Source organism: Mustela erminea, chromosome X (genome assembly GCF_009829155.1).
Source record: "Mustela erminea isolate mMusErm1 chromosome X, mMusErm1.Pri, whole genome shotgun sequence".
NCBI classification, from domain to species: Eukaryota; Metazoa; Chordata; class Mammalia; order Carnivora; family Mustelidae; genus Mustela; species Mustela erminea.
In genome coordinates this window covers 17,666,839-17,686,368 of record NC_045635.1, presented here as the reverse complement: position 1 = coordinate 17,686,368, position 19,530 = coordinate 17,666,839, and the positions used below count along the sequence as shown (strand labels likewise).

Sequence of the window (19,530 nt, the reverse complement as noted above, 5' to 3'; positions counted from 1 at the left end):
AATGAACTTAACAAAAGCCTCTGAGACTGGCAATAAGGCTTTGCTCCTACCTTCCAGGGCTCTGCAGTCAGGCTCTGCCAGCATCAGGCATTCCTATGCAAGGTCCTTTGCTGGTGTATCCTAGACGTGACTCCCCCAACCCCAAAGAATTCATGTCCCTGGACAGCAGAAGAGCTTTTCAATTATAAAGTCCTTTTACCTCTGCTTTCAGAAGATGCTACCAAATTTAGAAAGGAATTAGAAAGACTAATGACTATTCACAAACCTTCACAGAGGAAGCAAGACCAAACTTCAACCCACCCCTCCTACTAACAGTCTGAGAAAGGCCAATATTCATCGGCCGAGGTTGAACTGTGTACCTGGAAAGAAGGCTTTTGTTAAAATGCTTTATACAGATTGACAAAGACATAAATCCCCCAATTCTCATTTTTAAAAAGATTTATTTATTTGAAAAAGAATGAGAGGGGAAAAAATGCGCATGGGGGGAGGCGAGGGCAGAAGAAGAGGGAAAGAATCCTCAAGGAGACTCCCTGCTGAGCACAGAGGCCCCCCCAACACAGGGCTTGCTAGATCCCACACCCCTGAGATCATGACCTGAGCCCAAACCAAGAGTCAGAAGCTTAACCAAATGAGCCGCCCAGGTGCCCCTCTTGATTCTCATTTTAGTTAAAAATTTCCTTAATATAAAAAAGTAAATTTAGTTTTAAAAAATGGACCCGTCCCTTGATTTCCAGGCTATGATCCAATTCTTTGGGGGATTAGAAAGAACTGCATGTTTTACAAATCTCTACAAAACCAGAAATGCAACTCTAGAAACAAGTCAAGGCCCACCCAGCTTTACCACTCCCCAAAACTCCCCTATTCTTCTCAGAATAGTTGTAGATATTATAAAAGATCAGGATATTGGAACAAAATTGTCCTGTATTTTTTTTTAAGGGCAAATTTTAAATAGCAGTTACTCTGAAAACTAGAGAAAAAAATTTGCATTCTTTTTTTGTCCCTTGAAATTATAAAACTTACCGTGTCTTTGAAATGTAAAAACACCCCATAATCACCTGAGACTAAGAAAAAAATGGATAAGGAGTCTTTTTAAAATACAAAGTGCAGGGCGCCTGGGTGGCTCAGTGGATTAAGCCGCTGCCTTCTGCTCGGGTCATGATCTCAGGGTCCTGGGATCAAGTCCCACGTCGGGCTCTCTGCTCAGTGGGGAGCCTGTTTCCCTCTCTCTCTCTGCCTGCCTCTCTGCCTGCTTGTGATCTCTCTCTGTCAAATAAATAAATAAAATCTTAAAAAAAAATACAAAGTGCAAAAAATAAATAAAATAAAATAAAATAAATAAAATACAAAGTGCTGGAAGGATTCTTGTGGCCAGATTCTAGCGCCCCTGATAACAAGCAGACACATTCCAAATCTCCACCCTGGAGAAAACTTGGAGACTTTCTGTGTACCTTTATGATGTAAATTATACCTCCACTGTCTCTACCTGTAAGAGCCATTCCTTGAAATACGAACTTTAGGAAGAGTTCTTCATCAGAAACAAAAAGAGAGAGGGAGATATCTGGAAATTGGGCTTTCAATGTTCTCTCTGATGAGGGAGCAGAAGGCTCACTGAAGCAAAGCCCAAGCTGACCTCCTGCAACCTCTCCCACCCCCACTCCTGGGTGGGACACGTGGGACATTCTTCCAGGAATCTCGCAACTATCTTAATATTCGTGCCTTACTAGAGGGGAAAACAGCCTTAACTTGACAATGGCAAAGCCTCCATTATCTTGTAGGGCCTCTTCAGCATATGAAAGTTCTTTTGAAACCTCTCTTTTCCTTACATCCCCCCAAAACTGGGTATATAAGGAGCCACTCCTCAAGACCCCAGCACAGCTCTGTCCGCCATGGCCCTGTCCTCGTGCTTTACTAAAACCATCATTTTGCACCAAAGAACCATCAAGAATTCTTTCTTGGTTCTCAGTTCCAGACCTCACCCCTCCAAACTTCACCTATATTCCAAAACCACATCATCTACAAAAGTATCAGTAAAAACAAAAACCAGGGGTGCCTGGGTGACTCAGTGAGTTAAAGCCTCTGCCTTCGGCTCAGGTCATGATCCCAGGGTTCTGGGATCGAGCCCTGCCTTGGGCTCTCTGCTCAGCAGGGAGCCTGCTTCCTCCTCTCTCTCTCTGCCTGCTTCTCTGCCCACTTGTAATCTCTGTCAAATAAATAAAATCTTAAAAAAAAGATTTGTTTGTATCTTGTCTGTGTATGTGTGTCCACATATGCCATTAATGCAAGACAGTCTCTCTACTTCTGGATGATTTTGCTAAAATTAACTTGTAAGAAAACTCTACGTAGTTGGTTTGAAGGCAAGCATTTATAAGGCTGGGCATCTAACACTCAGAAAGACAGAAACTAACCCAAGTGTTTTTCAAGTTCATGTGATGGGGGAAAAAATTCAGTATTAAAGCTTATTTAAGATTGTTGGTTTAATTAAATGGCCATATCTTCAGAGTTACCAGCATAAAATAGAAAACTTATCCTGCCTGCGTTTACTAAAAGTTGAACAATTTCATGTTTTCCCATTTACAACATTTACCAGGAAAAAAAACTTAATATAATGGTTGACTTTGTCTAATGCCTCATGAAGTTTGTTGGGTAATCTAAACAGAATTGTTCAGAACAACTCAATTAAATTGATGTAAATAAGACAAAAAGACTTGTAGACATATTTTTAAATAGCTTCCAAAAGCTACCGAAAGCTGTGGCAACCTGAAATTTTAAAGTTTTGGCAACTTAAGTAATAAGTTAAATTCATTTAACATCTAAATCATTTTCAAATAATATAAAATAATGAAGCCTTAACTACTAAACCTAGGTTTATCTAACTTTTGTCTTATGACAGAGAAACTAAAGATAAATTTGGGTTTGTTAATAAACATGTTTAGTGCCTTATTGAGAGACTATGCTGGGGCGCCTGGGTGGCTCAGTGGGTTAAAGCCTCTGCCTTCGGCTCAGGTCATGATCCCAGGGTCCTGGGATCGAGCCCCGCATCAGGCTGTCCGCTCGAACCTGCTTCCTCCTCTCTCCCTTTCTACCTGCCTTTCTGCCTACTTGTGATCTCTGTCTGTCAAATAAATAAATAAAATCTTAAAAAAAAAAGAAAGACTATGCTATAAAGAAGTGCATGTTCCTAGAAATTATAAAACTTATTCATAAATTTGTCGATCTAAAGACTACCAGTATAACAGTTCACAATTGCTTACTACTTAGTTTTCACTAGAAATTAAGACTTCTAAGAATTTCTAGGAATTCTAATAAATATTACTACTGGAGATAATAAGGGGCACAACTCTGTATACAAGGAAAATAAAATGTGTTTTTGGCAAGAAGTAGTATAAGGAAACAGAAATACATTTTTGTTGAGGGGAAAAAAATAATTTTGTCCTAAAGTGAGGCTGGTTATTTATTTATTTTTTAAAATATTTTTATTCATTTATTTGACAGGGAAAGACACAGCAGAAGAGCGAACACAAGCAGGGGGAGTAGGAGAGGAAGAAGCAGGCCTCCTGCCAAGCAGGGAGCCTGATGTGGGGCTCCATCCCAGGACCCTGGGATCATGACCTGAGCCAAAGGCAGACGCTTAAAGCCTGAACCACCCAGGCGCCCTTAGGCTGCTTATTTAAAGAGGGAAAGTAAGATAAAATCTGAATATAAAGAAGAAAACTGTAAAAGGTTAACCGGGGAAAAAAATCTTTGGAAAAACATTTTTTGTGTGGTTGGTACTGACTAAGATTAGGATAAATTTAAGTAAGTAAATGGGTTAATATCAAGAATAAACTGGTGTAAAATTAAAATTTTGTCTTTGTTAAAAGGACAAAGTTCTCCTGAACTACTGGTCTCCTCTTAAAAAGAAACTATAAACCAAACTTTTTCTTTGCCTTTAAAGTTATCTGCCTAGAAGCACCTGGGTGGTTCAGCTTGTTGAGCAACTGCCTTCGGATCAGGTCATGATCCTGGAATTTCTACAGCCAGTCCCCATCAGGCTCCCTGCTCAGTGGAAAGTCGGCTTCTCCCTCTGACCCTCTCTGGTCTCATGTGCTCTCTCTCTCTCTCTCAAATAATAAAATCTTTTAAAAAAATAAAGTTATCTGCCTAGAGAACTAGCATTATGTGTTTTGTCAAAATAATTACCCTTGTTTATCAAGCCTTTGATTACTTAAGAAAACTGAGTCTTATTGTATAAAGAGCTAAATTTTGCCCACAACTGCATGACATTCTGCATTTGTCTTTGAAGTCTTTTTATTGTCACTTTGGTTAAATGGATAATTATATATTGTTTCATAATAATCTGTGATCCTATTTAATCAAATGTACATACACACTTGAATATTTTTTGACATGCTTTCCAAAATCAAATTCTAAAATAAAGTCTTTTGGCCACAATCTGAGGTGTAACACAGACCCCATGGAACATTTCAAAGATTTTGTGAGACATTTAACTGATCAGGCTTATCTGACATGTTAAATTACAGGAGAAGCATTGTCAAATAAGTGGTACTAAACCCTCTTGGATTTTATTTGTGTAGATGTGTTATTAAGTGGTCTAAAAATGGTATGCAAACTCATAGAAATCCGATGTCCTGGTATGTTATTATCTTAAAGTGTTGTGTGTCACAGACGTAACCAAATTTCCTTGTCAACTGCATTGTAATGAACTCTAACCAGATCTCGGACCACGGACATTTTTCTACCTTATCATTTAGTTACTGATTTATTCTAATGCTGTTACAAGGTAACAAATGTACAATAAATGCACAAATGTACCTCATCTTCACTGAGACTCATAAAAAGAAGTCTGAGGACAAGTTTCTGATAAGCTTAAAATCATAAAACTTACCTATGTAAAAATTTCCAGAGCTAATGGAAAAACTGGATTCAAGCAGAACCTTAATGTAATGAGGAGGGTAACTAGTTTTTTATGCATTTGTTTAAAACACTGCGGACTTTTGGTGGGGATCCTGGGGCCAAATCATTCATAGACGACCTGCTTCTGGGTTGGGGTTTCACACGAAGCAGAGCAACTCCCTCACTGTGGTCTGTTGAAAGTCAGCCCTCGACACAAGCGCTTGTTAAATAAATAAATAAATAAATAAATAAATAAATAAATAAAACCAGTTCTTAAAAAAAGTAAAATAAAAAATAAAACATTGCTGATTTTTTTAAAATGCTTTGTTTCTATAGATTTAAGGAAACTTTTCTCTTAAGCTAACTTACAACAGTTCGTCTGTGAGCATTTTGTCAACAAAATGAAACACTTCGCTTTTTCTCCTTATCTGAGCCCTCCAGAATTCAGAAGCCCAGGGAGTATTATTCTATTTTCATGGCAACATATATGCATAAGTTCAATAAGAATTCTTCTCCTTGGGGCACCTGGGTGGCTCAGTGGGTTAAGTCCCTGACTTCGGCTCAGGTCATGATCCCAGGGTCCTGGGATGGAGCCCCGCATCGGGCTCTCTGCTCAGCGGGGAGCCTGCTTCCCTTCCTCTCTCTCTGCCTGCCTCTCTGCCTACTTGTGATCTCTGTCTGTCAAATAAATAAATAAAATCTTTAAAAAAAAAAAAGAATCCTTCTCCTTATGACATGACATAACTGGAAACACTGGTTATATTATCCAGGCTTTGACTGGAATGTCATATTTGAGAGAGAAATGCACAGACTCAGATATGACCAGACAGCTTTAAGGAACTAAGGTTGACTTTATTGAATCAATAAAGCCCCTTGGGAAATGACAGCCTACTATCTAGCTTACTAGGTGAATAAAGAAGGTCATTTTCCAGCAGTTACAAAAACCTCAAGATATTGGGGGGAACCTCAGGAAAAGAGGAATTAACCCAAATCTACAGGCAAAGTCTTATGGCAAGTATTTGGCTTGGCTTCTGGCCTCAAAAGGCTGTTAAAAGTTCAATGTAGAGACTCCTTATAAAAAGTTGCAGCAAAGCAAGTTTAAAAAAAAAGAAAGAAAGAAAAGGAGAGGAAAATAAGCCTTGGCCATACCTGGTGGCTGAGTAATTCCAGACATCCAGAGCCCTGAAGACAAGGGGTAACACCACAAAATGCAGACTCATTTTCTACTCCACCTGCACTGGCCAAGCAGCTGCTAAGCACATGGGCTGCATCTCCCGATACCTGGCAAACAAATGCAATACTGCCTCCAGAAGTAAGTCTTTCTCTGAAATGCCCACAAGTACATTTGGGGAGAAGCTTCCAGAGCAAGTCAAGAAGCACCTGTCCGTCTAGGAGACTGGAGAGACTGCATGAAAGGATCTGGATGCCAGGAAGGAGGCAATGGTTCAGGCAGAAGAAGTGGCTGCTAAGACTGCTGGGAAGCTGGAGAAACAAGAGAAGTTCTACATGAAAAAAGCAAGTAGCAGCTGGCAGCGAGCACTCTCATGTCTTCAGAAAACAGCAGCAGTACCCCTGAGGAGAAAACAGCAGCAGTACCGCCGAGGAGACAGGCGAAAGGCCCAAAAGAAAGCAAAGGCCAAAGGCCTGAAAGGCTCCTCAGGACAAAGAAATGGAAATCCCAGCTGCCTCTGTCTCCTCCAAACCCAAGAAAAAGAAATCTGTTCCCAAGGAGGAGATGGTTAGTGGTGATCTTGAAGAGAAGGCTGGCAGTGGAAGTCTTCCCAAGAGGAAGAACTCTTTCCCTGAAGAGGAACCAGTTAATGATCCTGAAGAGGCAGGAAGCAGGAGGGTCCCCAGAAAAAAAGATTCTCTTTCAAAGAGGAGTTGCTCAGCAGCAGATCTGATGAGGCTGCTGGCAGCAAGAGCAGCAGCTCCAAGAAAAAAAAAAAAAAAAAGAAAGTTCCAGAAGCTATCCTGGGAAGATCAGAATGAACACTTCCCTGGTGGGGACATAATCCACGGTGACATTTCCCAATCCAATCCATCTCTTAGAGCCCAATAAAAATGAATTCACAAGAAAAAATGATAATAAAATTTAAAAGTCCTGGGGCACCTGGGTGGCTCTGTCATTTAACTTTCAACTCTTGATATCATCTCAGGTCATGATCTTAGGGTCACAGGATCCAGCCCTGCACTGGGCTCTGCATGGGGCTTAGAATCTGCTTAAGATTCTCTCTCTCTCCCCCCTTGGCCCCTCCCCTCCTAAAAAAAAAAAGTCATAGGATCAACTGCTATTCTTGCTGCACTTATGTAAATGATCAGGCTAAGGTTTTTTGAAGCTAGGTTTTTCACAAATAAATATTAATTAGGCTATCTTTGATAAACATGAGGGTAATTATACAGAGAAAATATGTTTCAGTAATACTTTTGAATAAATATTAAATCCTAATACTAATCATTATAAACTCACCTAGATACTAATTCTTCCTAGTTTCCTCCAATGCCTGGCTACAACTCTCCAAAATAATGTTTTCCATGCTTCTCCCATCTTTGTGAGTTGAATTCATTTGAAAACTAAAATTGCCCTCTCTCCTAAAACCCTGCCAACAAGTAGGAATGATTTGATGCAAACTTCAGAGAAACCTCCAAAATCTCACACATAGGCAACCTTCGCACCTGTTGCTCTGTGGGCCTTTCAAAAAGATCACCACAGATATTCAAGCTACAGACTAGAAAAATCAGACTATCACTGCCTGCTCTCACTCTAAAGATGCTTCAAGCTTGACATCTAGAAATCATCTCAACTACCTATCCTCAGACTCAAAGTGATTTTTAATTTGATCCAATCATTAATCATTGTCTTTGTATCCATACAAATGCCTCTCGTTTAATATCTGAATGGCTGGAACCATGGGCCTAACTTTGAGAACACAGCTGTATCACCGTCTCCTAAAATGAGTTTAATTTAACTGACCTGTTGTCAGGCATACGAGACCGGTTCAACAAGATGGAACAACCTACCAACTCAAATTTTACTGTGTGAAACTTAAGGGAAGTTTTAGAGGAGGAAACTGTAGGGGCCAAGGCAGGCTGCCCCAAGATGGCCCACTCTGGCAAGGACATTATTTTGAATCACAAGCCATCAAAACCTAGCACAAACAGGGAAAGCTCTTTACCTCCCCCTCAACTGTCTGCTTAAACCAAGAAGACAGCTGTTTACAGAGATCCCCCTTTATCTAAGAAACTTACCTGCATAATGGGGCAACCTTTGTTATCTAAACATCTCTCACCTGCCACCAAATGGTCTCCCTTTCCTTTATACCCTCAGACCCCCACCCCCATTCCTGAGCCCATACAAGCCTCACATTACTTGACTGTCTTTGGGTTTTCATGGCTTTATGGATTCCCCCTACCTATGAAAATAAATTTGATTTGTTGCTGTGAACCTATCTCCTATCAATTTGATTCTTAGTCCAACAAGAAAGGCCTTAAAGGGCAGAGGAAATTCTTGCTCCCTTATATAAGTAAACTTAAGTGTTCTACCAATTTTAAATTGTTAGTTTTATGATTTCATAGCTCATGTGATATGATTTTTCAGACATGATTTCATATCTCATAAAACATATAGCAGATGTTCAATAAATACAAGTTGATTTGTGCTTTTCAAGCCTCTGGTGGCATCTAGCAAAGAAATGAAATTGAATCTGAGAAATTGAATCAACTATCTTTCATATATGCTAATGTATAACAGCTCTTCAAGCAGTTATTCAAAAACAGACTAATGGAAGTCAAATGACTTGGTAAGTTAGCCCAGTCCGTTCTGACAGGGATGATGCTAAATGGTACAGGACAGATGGCTAAAAATGGCTTAAAAGATACATACTGTGCATCTGGTAGAAATAATCATGGGCTGCTACAGTTCTTAAAAAAAAAAAGAAAGAAAAAGAAAAAAACCTTTAAGTTTGTGCGCATTAATCTTTTTTTTTTATTGTGGGCATTAATCTTAAAATGATATAATTTTAAGAAAATTCTTAAAGCCATAATGTTGAATAGGTTTTGTTTTAATGTGGATTTAGAAATGGTAAGTAGTATCTCACTTAATAAGATAGATTCAAAAGTCTCCGGTCTCCCCACTGGAGCAAAGCAGGACAGGTTCCCTTCAGCTGTTATCACTAGATTAGTGAATGTGAAAAATGGAAATCATTATCAATAATTTATGTTGTTAACCCTATAAGAAACCGGCTGAGGGAGGTTTCTAAAACTTCTCTTTCTGGTAATTGTCACCTGACTAAAAACAGACACATTATATAAATCAATGTACTAATAAGTATTAAATATTTGTTATTTATACCCTAACTATTTATTAAAAGGAGTCTGAATTGGCTGGTAAAAACGGAATAATGGCATGAAAGTAAGAAGTAAAGAAGAGACCCATATTGAAATGGGAGAAGGGGTTAAGCCAGAAAAACGAAGGATAGCTAGAAAATGCTGAAGTTTCTAGAAGCCAAGCAAGCTAATAAAACAAATCATACCAGTTTGTTGGGATTAACAAACTTGCATAGTTATTAAATATGTTGGCAAAAGAAAAAAGATTATTAAGTTATTTGGGTCACAGACATGCTATAAAGCGTGTTGGCCAGTGGTGTAAGAGTTCTGCACATCCTTTTATGAAAAACCTTAAGACTTGGGTGGAGATAATAAGGAGTAAGATCTTATTTACTGGGTATAAACAGAAAGACTGTGTTCAAATTTTGTAACTTGTCTTTTCCAGTTTTCTACTTCCTGCTCTAAGAGGGAATGAAGCAGAGACCAGAATAATATTTAGAAATCAACCAGTCTCGTGAGGCCTAGCCCTTGGCTGTGGGTAAATTTCCCTGAGCAAGTAACTGCCTGGTCACTTCTAAAATTCAGCTCTGTTGGAAGGTGTAAATGTTTTTTTTTACAGTGAATGAATTTTTAGTACAGGGTCTTCTCAGTCCACAGGCCTGATCAGATCTGATCAACAAGACTATGGCCCATAATGTGGGACAAAGGCAACACAGTCCGATGTTATCCAAGACCAACAAGAAAGATGAGCCAAACATGTCATGGTTGAAGCAACACGCTCAAAGCCAGAAGTGAGGGTAGTGTCCACACTTTTTTCAAAAGAATTCCCTATGAGCTATCTAAATTACTTGTTTTGCCGGATTTCATTTTGCCAAAGGTTCCTTAAAAAAAACTGTCGGGACTAGGGTTAGATAATGACCTTTGTTGTAACAAGATTTAGCCCACAGGGAGTTGTGAAACCTGGATCTATTCTAGGAATTATATTTGGCTCCTTGAGCTGTTTCCTGAGACTCTCCTGTGGGCCAGATTTAGCATTAAATGATGGGGCAGGTTCCGGAGTGTGGCCAGGACACTAGTATTAAAAGGACCTTTTCCCAAGTGAAGGCTACTATAGTGGGTATGTGTGGAGGATAAGGAACAGCAGTAACCTTCAGGTACCTCCCTCCCTCTCACTCTTCTGAAGAGAAATTAGAAAGAAGAGATTTCAGGGCAGGAGAGCTGCCACGGTCTATGCCAGCACTTTGATGGTAAGAATTCTCTCATTAGGATTCATCTTCGGCATGTCACGTAGCAGTAACAGTAGCTAACAAGCACCGGGCACTTACCTGCACACCAGGCATCGTGCTAAGTCTTCTATGTGGATTACCTCGCTCGTCCTCCCCACAAACCTCAAGGAATCTTTGTTTCCCTTATCTGTGACTCACTCTAATGGTGGCTTTAATTCTAGACCCTTCCTTTGTTCACGCCCTCTGCTGTGTGACTGCGCTGTTCTTCTCACTAAAAACACAGGCTCTGTTTCACCAGTCTGTCAATCTGGACCAGCCCTATGGCTTGCTTTGGCCAACAGAATGCAGACCTGACATTGTGCCAGTTCTGCGCCTGGGCCACAGGAGGCCTCACGTGGTCCTGCCTGGCCACAGTTGCACCCCTGCCATCGCTATGAGAACACACCCAGGCGAGCCAGCTGAAGGAAGTGAGCCATCCCGATCCCCGCTGCCAAAGCCAGCCTAGACCCGCCAAACCCCAGACGTTTGAGAAGCCCAGCCAAAGTAACCAGAGCTGCCCAGGGGCCCACCGACTGACTCCGCACGCATCTGCAATAACTGCTCATTGGGGAAGGCCCCTGAGGTTTAGCGATTGATCGTTGCACAGCGTCACCATAGCAGCAGAAACTGGTGCACCATTTATAAACCGGAAGACAGAGGCACAAAGATGGCAACTAACCCCAACTAGTAAGAGTATAGCTGGGCTCTGAGATGCTAAAGCAACTTTGCAGGAAACTGGATGTAATTTCTATACAAGGCCAATATTTTAGAACTATATTAAAAAGCCATTGGAAACTCAAATCACTTTGGTTTGCCTTCGTTCAGACAGGTCTTCCGCAAAGAACCAAAGAAACTGATCTTGACATGATGGCTAATAGCCCTGACCAGACAAACAGAAATGGACATGGTGGTCAGAGAGGACAGCCTCGCTTTCCAAGACTTGTGTTGAAGGGAACTTTATCTGTATCTGTGCAACGGCTGGACTGAGAGCAGCCCTCGTGAGTTAGCAGCAACGGCTATGGACGAAGAACCCCTCAGTATAAGGGCGTTGCTACAATGTGCAACACTGACTTTCATGTGACTTCTGCCACCAACATTAGAGTTACATCTCATTTATTCAACCACTGAGAGAAATGGTGAGCAGGGGACTGGAGAACTTCAATATTAATGGCAGCACATCAATTCAATTATCTTGGCTCACTAATGAGGTGAACTCCTAGTGTATGGAAGTTGCAAGTTCAAATTCCACCACTGCAATTGGACCCATGAGGGTACTTAAGCCTCTGGCACCAGCTGCAGCAGTATGGGCTGGTAGGAGAAACCTGTTTTGGGGATAAACATTACTATCGGAATTGATCACACAGAGCAGCTCAGAAAATCGGAAGATACTGTAGGTCATCTACAGCATTACTTGGGGACATGAACAATGTCTTTACCAAAAAGGGAAAAAGAAATAAGTCCCTAGAGTGCCGGTGAAATTATTGAATTGTTTTACACAGGAAATAAAGTCTTAATTCCTCACTTAATAAGGTCTAAACTCGAAGCATAATAAAAGATTCATTCCTCTTTAACTAGACTAACCTGCATACAGAATATTTTCATGTATAAGTATTATGTATGTTTTAACAATGTAGTAATGTTTTAAATGTTTTTAAAATTTAGTAATTCTTTTGTGTTTTTTGTTGTTGGTTTTTTCTTTAGAACTATTTATTTATTTATTTGTTTGTTTAACAGAGAGAGACATAGCGAGAGAGGAGACACAAGCAGGGGGAGTGAGAGAGGGAGAAGCAGGGTTCCCACCAACCAGGGAGCCCGATGCAGGGCTTGATCCCAGGATCCTGGGATCATGACGTGAGCAGAAAGCAGACGCTTAACGAGTGAGCCACTCAGGTGCCCCCAAAATTTAGTAAGTGACTTTAGCTTTGATTTGAGAATTGACCAAGACTCTTTTCTTGACCAAATCATAGTCGGGTTCCTCTAAGCCCTCTTCTTGACTAGGCCTTGACCTTGGCCCCCATCCTGTCCTTGCCAAGCCTGTGTAGCCCAGTGTTAGCAATAGTCCCAGTCAGTCGGTCACTCGTCTAGAGAGAATCCCCTACCCTTGGTATCAGAGCATCCTCTGTATCTAATCAAATCCCTCCTCCCCCACCCTTGCTATCTGATCACACCAGCCTGCCTTCAGCAAAAGCCCCCTCACCTCTGAGGTCTCATCCTAGCAGTTTTCCATCCACTGACTCCACAGCTCTCTTTGTTGGACATAAGTCCCCATTGGTCTTTCCTCTATTCAGAGTTGAGCCCAATCTCTCTCACCTACTGTGATTAGTCCTTGCATTTTCTACAACAGTACTGAATAAATTCTTCTTCACCATTTAAAAAAGTATAAAAAACAATTTTTTTCTTTAACAGGGTTCACTCTGTAACAATAGAAAATACGCAGTACCAACAAAAACGTGCCTACTGGTATTGGTAGAGCAGAGATACATGAATAAAGATAAGTAGAGTTTGGGGACACAGTGACTGAAATGAAATGAAGTGACATGGTTTCAGGCCAGAAGAACTTAGCACAGCCAAAATGTTCAAATGTGAAACTAACTTCACTGAATTTTCTAGAAACTACAGTTAAAGCTGAAAGACCTTTTTTTTTTTTTTTTTGCATTAACACTTAATAGAAAATTGTTCTTTAAGGTATATGCTCACATTTCCGTTTTGTTAACTAAAGAATTATGAACATTTTTAAAAAGCATTTTTTGATGAGAATGCTTACAGAGCCCTGGGTCACCATTCCAAACATCAGGGAACACTCCTCAGACTGATATATGTAGAAAATACTTAAAATTGAGCTAACTGTGTAGACTGGACCAAAGATACACCTAGAAAAGTTGCTCTTGGATGAAGTCTCTGATAGCATCTGAATCAGCTCATTTCTTATTATTTTCCTCTTTCTTCTGAAAATTACATGAACATGAAAATGTGATGTCAACTGGCTGGACTTGAATTAAGCTTTCACTGTATTTATCTTTAAAATACTGAAGTATTAGAAGCAAGACCTATTCCAATTATTTCCTATCTCTAAAACACTAAGAAATAAACATGTGCCTTTTATTTTTATAAGATCTTATTATTAGAATAAATAATATCCTGATAAGGATAAATTAATTATAAAACAAGCCGCTTAGAATTCCTCTCACTGGGGCACCTGGGTGGCTCAGTCAGTTAAGCGTCTGACTCATGACTGACTCATGATTTCGGCTCAGGTCATGATCTCATGGGTCCTGAGATTGAGCCCCATGCTGGGATCGATGCTCAGCAGGGAGTCTGCCTGAAGATTCTCACTGCCTCTCCCTTTGCCCCTGCCCACTCACAAGTTCTCTCTTTCTCTCTAAAATAAATAAATCCTTAAAAAAAAAAAAAGATGACGAAGTCTCTTCATCTTGACTGGTTTCCTCATTCCAGATATAAAATCAGTGAAGATCTGAGGATTGTTTTGTTTTCTTTTGTTTTTCACTGAGAAGCAGGGGAACAAAGCACGAGTTTAAAGCTAGATTGTCTAGGGGCACCTGGGTGGCTCAGTGGGTTAAAGCCTCTGCTTCGGCTCAGGTCATGATCCCAGGGTCCTGGGATCGAGCCCCACATCGGGCTCTCTGCTCTGCAGGGAGCCTGCTTCCTCCTCTCTCTCTCTCTGCCTATCTCTCTGCCTACTTGTGATCTCTGTCTATCAAATAAATAAAATAAATCTTTAAAAAAATAAAAAAAAAAAAAAAAAAAAAAAAAAAAAAGCTAGATTGTCTAGGCATGAACATCACCTGAACCATTTCTAAGCTGTCTGATCTTTGGATTACTTAAACTCTTTGAGTCTCAGTTTGCTCATCTGGAAGATGGGGGAGACAGTAGAAGCAGATATAGGACCATTATGAGTATCAAATGAGTTAACACATTAAACACACTTAGAAGAGTACCAGATATCCCGTTAAACCTCAGTAAAATTAGCTACTTTATTATTATTGCCAGATTATTAAAGCATAAAACCCTTACCACTTTAGTCACACTAGGCCCATGCTGACCATCCCTTCCCTTCCTGGCTATTGTTGGTATCTTCACCTACCCTCCATGGATGCAGATACTTCTATGGGCATTTAATGATGTATTTTAGATATATATCATCATCAATAATTTTAAAAGGGAGGGGCACCTGGCTGGCTCAGTCAGTAGAGTGTGCAAGTCTTGATCTCAGGGTCATGCTTTCGAGCCCTATGTTAAAGGTAGAGTTTACTTTAAAATTAGTAACAGAGGTGTCTGGGTGGCTCAGTTGGTTGGACATCTGACTCTTGATTTAGGCTCAGGTCCTGATCTCAGGGTTCTGGGATCGAGCCTCACATCAGGCTCTGTGCTCAGCAGAGAGTCTGCTTGTCCCTCTCCCTCTGCTCCTAGCTCCCACATGCACGTGTGCACTCTCTCTCAAATAAAAATTCAAAAATGTTTTTAAATTAATAATAATAATTTTATAAAAAGAAAATGGAGGGGCACCTGGGTGGCTCAGTTGTTTAAAGCCTCTACCTTCACTCAGGTCATGATCCCGGGGTCCTGGGATCGAGCCCCTCATCGGGCTCTCTGCTCAGCGGGGAGACAGCTCCCTCACACCTCTGCCTGCCTCTCTGCCTACTTGTGATCTCTGTCTGTCAAAAAACACATAAAATCTTAAAAAAAAAAAAAAAGAAAATGGAAAAGCAAAATACCAAGTAATACTCCACACATCCTTCCTCCCCGCACCCACAAACACCCCCTAGTCTTCCCCTGTCATTTAGGTCATGAGCATTTAGATCAGAGTTTGTTACCATGGGACAAGAGCATCATCTCTGTTTATAGCAACAATACATCATGTATTCTTTGAGGAGTCCCACTTTCCTGTGTAAAACTTTCCACAAAAGCAATGTGTTAATGTTCAGCTAATATACTGTATTTTAAAATTATACATGGTCTTCTAAATAAGATTTAAGAAATTAAAGAAGATCTCTACTAAACAAGGTCCTGATTTTTGTTTCTGAAGACTGAGGGGAGAGAGAGAATGTTAGTGTAAAAGACACAGAATCGTATGCCCAGGACATATTTCATTTAGCCTCCAAAGTATTGACCAAGATTTAAAATATGGGAGATTCCACATAAAAATCCCTATTTCTGAATTCTCTCAAAAAAAAAAAAAGCAAAGAAACATGGCTTCACACACACACACACACACACACATCAGAAACCTAGCAAGGCAGGCATTCTGCATGAATATAGTCTGAGCTGAATCCTGAATAACATACTCATTCTTATTCACCACTACTGTGTCTCAGACACCAAATTCCAGAGGCAATTTCCTCTCATCATTGCACTTGCCCTGGCTTTTGCTGATACCTAGCCAGCTTTATTTCTGTATGTTATTTAATGTTATTGCCTGTAAGGGTATCTGATCTTGGAACCCCCGGCTTTCAGCTTGACCAAGACCTTTGCAACTTCTAGGCACTGAATGCCTTTAAATTGTAGACTTCTCTCCATCCAGCCTATGAGCCAATGAGAAGCAAGATTCCCAGGTGCTTACTGCAGAGAAGCATCTGGAATCTATCTCCTTTATGCTGGTATACCAGGGAACCTGAAACACCCTCACCAAGTAGCAGCCTGACTCCAACTCCAAATCCTGGTTCCCAAGCCATGAATCCTGGTATTGTTTGAGTCCTTCTCCCCTGATATTAGAGCCCTCCATGAAACCCAGCTGTTCAGGGACCGATGATCCTGCCCTCCCAAATCTGGCTATGAGCATGCTCTCATCAGGGACTAAATCCCCAGCACACCGAACTCAACAGGTCCCTCTTCAAGTCTTTAAATGGGCACTATCCAATATGGTAACTGCATGTCCAAAATGGTAGCCACAGTGGCAAAGGAACACTTGAAATGTGGCTAATCTGAAGTGAGCTATCCTATAAGTATAAAATAGACATGAAATTTCAAAGATTTAGCTTGAAATAAAGCATATAAACTATCACATTAATAATTTTTATATTTATTACTTGTTGAAATGGTAACATGTTGAACATACTAAGTTGAACAAAATATATTAAAATTAATTTCACCTGTTTCCTTTTACTTTTTTTTTTTAAGATTTTATTTACTTATTTAACAGAGAGTGAGCGAGCAAGCACAAGTAGGCAGAGCGGCAGGCAGAGGGAGAGGAGAAGTGGGCTCCATGGGGAGCCCGATGTGGAACTCAGTCCCAGGGCCCTGGGATCATGACCGGAGCCAAAGGCAGACCCTTAACCGACTGAAGTACCCAGGTGCCCCTTCCTTTTCCTTTTTTAATGAGGCTGCTAGAAAATGTAAAATTACATGCATGGCTTATGTTGAAGTTCTTTTGGATAGTGCCACTCTAGGTAACAAAGACAACTACTGCCGGAAGAGTTCTGCCACTCTTCTCACTCCACTGGCCGGGCCTACAGCCAGTCCCACGTGCGTTAAGGCCCTATCCCGGTATCAAAAACCACAAGAGGGCGCCTGGGTGGCTCAGTGGGTTAAGCCGCTGCCTTCGGCTCAGGTCATGATCTCAGGGTCCTGGGATCGAGTCCCGCGTCGGGCTCTCTGCTCAGCAGGGAGTCTGCTTCCTCCTCTCTCTCTCTGCCTGCCTCTCTGCCTACTTGTGATCTCTCTCTGTCAAATAAATAAATAAAATCTTTAAAAAAAAAAAACACACAAGAATCTTCCCTGTGCATCTTTAGGGGGCTTTGCATTGAAGAACTCTCCTTTTTGACATGCTATTCCCTCCCATTTCTAATTAAATCTGTAAAACTCCTGTAGTTCTGTGTAAGTAAAATAGTATGAACGTATATTTGTGTCTGTGTGTGTGTGTGTTCATGTGTGCACGTGTGCACATGTGCTCACATGCACACTTGCCTATGGGAAGTGGAAAAGAAAGAGCAACTTTGAATTGCGTGTTTTCCCCAGTGAAAAGGAAGAGATCCCTGGTTGGTGGGGGGCTTACTCCTCTACAAAGGAAACCTCAAAGGGAACTACTCTCTCCTGCCCTCTATAACAAACGATGCCAAGCAGAGGTAGTTGGGCCAAATCTGCCATTAATAGACTATACAAAGAAAAAAAAGAGAGAGACTATACAAAGGGTTACTGAGGAGAAGCAGGAAGCCCTTTGGAAGAATCTAAATACCAGCCGTCAAAGGAAAACTAATCAGTTCCTCGGAGAAAAAATAACAAGAGGCCTGGAGACCCCTACCCAGGGGTCCTTTTAAACCAATCTGAACAAAGTCCTTTTAAACCAATCATCTGGACAAGGAAGTTTTTCAATGGTTTGAAAAAACTGAAGCACTTACTTGCACTAAAGCAACAGGCTTTGGTAAACAAAGTACTGGTATCCCAATCAACAGCCTACCCCACTCACACGAATCGCCAGGGTCGGGCTTCTGGTGGAAACTGTTGGCAAGCAAATGAGTGCTGCAAAGGCCTTGCTACTCCAGGTGTGGTCCGGGATCGGCAGCATCAGCACCACTTGGGAACTTGTTATGCAAGTTCTCGGTCCTCACCCAGATCTAAGTTAAAAAGATCCTTCGTAAAATGCAGTGAGATTTTGCATTTTTACAAGAAGAGCCTCGTTTGATTTGTGTATACATTCAAGTCTGACAAGCACCTGAAATTTAACCTTCTGAATGTACCCATCTGCTTAGCAATTTTTTTGTAAATAGAACAACAGCAGCCTTCCTTCGGAGTTAGAGTCTCTGCAATTTGTCCCACTGGGGATCTTTCTGGTTTTCTTTTTCTTTGGGCTGTAGTTAATAATACAGAATGGTTTTTCAAGTAAATCAGTGGTTCCAGGTGGTTCTTGGATGAGAGCCCTGTAGCAAGGCTATAAAAAGTCAGATATTTCTCTTATAAGTTTCCAACTTAAGTATTCCCTGAGGCAAACAGCTTCAGCTTAAGGGAGGAAAACAATTTTATGTAAAATAGATGAGTATCTGTGTAACTATCCCACTACTTCCAAGTCCCATGTATATCAAAATAAGGGGGGGGACTGCCAAAATCAACTTTATTTTAGAATATTACACCCTAACACATGAAAAGGGGACTTTCACACCAAAACTGAGAAAAACAAATTAATCCACATACCTTTCATATTACTTAAAATTCTTCTACTGCCAAAAAAAAACCACACACAAAAAAAACCAAAAAAAAAAACCTTCTGCTATGCCTTAATTGTTTTTATATCCTTCCCAAAGCTTATAATGTTACCACTGTGATTATCTGATAAATTCTCAATCCATTTACTCTAAGCAAAGAGTGAAAGAAAACACGCAATAGGAATATTGAGCATTCTGAAATAAGACATTAATTCTCCAGTGGAATTATTTGCAAGAAGGGGAATTGGAGGTTCCAATACAGTCTCAAGCTTGGCAGAAAATTCCCCAAAGCATTAAAAAAAGGGGGGGGGGGGAGGAAGAAGTCCAGGTAAATATACTTAGATTTAAGGTATTCCAAGGCAAACTTCAGCAAATACATGGTTATGTGTTACCTACTGTAGGGGCCAAGGCCTAACTGCCCCAAGATGGGGCCAGCTTGGCAAGATTATTTTGAGTCCAAAGCAAACAAAATCCAGCAAATTCAGGAAAAGTTCCTTACCTCCCCTTCAGCTGCCTACATTTACAGCGGCAGGCCGAGCCTGTGCCTGAGGAAGAGAGCTATTAACAGAGATTCCTCTGTACCTAAGTAATCTATGGGCATAGCAGGGCCAGCTCGTTTTTCCAAACATCTTCTCTCACCTTCCTGCAAATGGTCCTCTGCCCCTTTGTATCTTCACACCCTCCCCTTTCTCCCAAGCTCAGGAGCTCATGGAAGCTTCATGGTGCCAGTCTTTAAAATTTCTTGTCTGTGTGGATTCTCTATATGCACAAAGCTAAATTTGGTTTTGTCCTGTTGATCCATCTCATATCATATTGATTCTTTGTCCAGCTAAAAGGACCCTGAGGGAGCCTGGGTGGCTCAGTTGGTTAATCGTAGGACTCTTGATTTTGGC

General features: G+C 40.8%; 1 protein-coding gene and 1 long non-coding RNA gene across 2 annotated transcripts in view; one reads left to right on the top strand and one right to left on the bottom strand.

Annotated features, from left to right (window-relative positions):
* PHEX (phosphate regulating endopeptidase homolog X-linked) overlaps window positions 1-19,530 on the bottom strand; it is a 204,100-nt gene that overhangs the window by 115,363 nt on the left and 69,207 nt on the right. The window lies entirely within an intron of this gene.
* LOC116582624 lies at window positions 6,280-18,376 on the top strand. The gene is made up of 3 exons (XR_004282476.1): window positions 6,280-6,392; window positions 7,961-7,966; window positions 18,366-18,376. It is a non-coding gene; the product is annotated as an uncharacterized LOC116582624 (long non-coding RNA).